Raw genomic sequence first — 1,638 nt, forward strand, 5'->3', positions numbered from 1 at the left:
TATATATATATATATATATATATATATATATATTATTGAAAGAAATTCTATCTTATAATAATATAACATAATATAATATAATATAATGAAATGATAAAATATTAGATGCCCATTTTGATTGAACTGGTACTTTCATGCATTAGACTATGGAATCTTCAGCTTCATGTAGTAGTGGTGACAGTTATGTTATACAATTTACAACTGTGGTGAGATGGCAAAACAAAAACAACAACAACAGCAACAACAACAACCACAATAACAACAATATGAAGAACAACAGCATCAACAGAAAGCCCACCAAGGGATAAGAACAGCCTATACATTTGTATAGGCTCCAGAAATCTAATTTTTCCAAACTGTATACTGACCAATTAGCGTGTGACTTTAATAAATTACTTAAGTTGATTGGTGTTTGGTTCAGGCGTCATGGTTTGTCCCTGGCTAAAAACAGTAATTGTTGGGCTATTTTTAGAAATGTTGTAAACAACATTTCCCAGGGATTTTTACATTTCAATTATCATCATCACCATTATCAACTCCTTTATTATTATTGTTGTTGTCGTCGTCGTTGTTGTTGTTCTTGATGGTAGTGGTGGTGGTGGTGGTGGTGGTCGTCGTCGTCGTGTAGATGATGGTCGTGGTAGAAGTAGCTGTGATAATAGAACTTTATTATTTTTACTGACTTTTCACTTGACCTAGCTAGTATTTTCCTATCGTCATCATGAGCACGTATAGGATTGCTGTTATTGTTAGTGGTGCTGGTCGTAGCAATAGAAATAGTACCTTTAAGTATTACTATCATTATTTATTTAGCTTGGGTTGGAATATAGTAATAAAGTTCTTTTCTCTGATTTTTCTCTCAATTTCACTTGGACTGTGTAGTTTGTAGACAGGCCGCAGTCAAACAACTGAAACAAGTAAAAGAATAAAAGAATATATATGTGTGTTGAGGGGGAGATTACGCTTTTCTCTTTTTCTGGCCGGAAAGAAATTTCCCAAGTTATTTAAATTCCCTCACCGTTTGTCGAGCATTTTTTAAATAAATAATATTCAATATCTGGTATGTTGTCAGACGCATACACTTTTTCTGCCTGTGGGGAAATGGTAACAGAGTAATGCGTTAAACCTGTAATTTTACGTACGGCTAGTTGTAGGCTAGAGTGACAAAGTTCTTGAAGAGTAAAAAGAAGAATAAAAAGCCTTATATGAAGATTTTTCAGTCCACAGGACTATGGCCAACTTCTAGAAATCACTGATTCGGTTGTGTTAAGCTAGCTATCTTCTCCCTAAAACTTTACAGTACGGAGTAAGACCTGCAAGGCTTATCAAGCAACAAAACAACAAAAACGAACATGCATGCATTAACGTTTCTGATTTGTGATGTTTAATTGAACAGCTCTTATTAAGTGGGGAATAGATCTAGCTATCAGCTGCAGCGAAGTCCCTAATGACGATCGACCTTTTTTTAGAACCGTGGGGACAAGAAATTCTTTTCAATTAGTGACATGTAGGCACATCTATCTATCTATCAAATCTATCTATTTATCTATCTATTTATCTATCTATCTATCTATCTATCTATCTATCTATCTATCTATCTATCTATCTATTTATCTATCTATCTATCTATCTATCTAT

The sequence above is a fragment of the Octopus bimaculoides genome, chromosome 5 (assembly GCF_001194135.2).
Source record: "Octopus bimaculoides isolate UCB-OBI-ISO-001 chromosome 5, ASM119413v2, whole genome shotgun sequence".
NCBI lineage: Eukaryota > Metazoa > Mollusca > Cephalopoda > Octopoda > Octopodidae > Octopus > Octopus bimaculoides.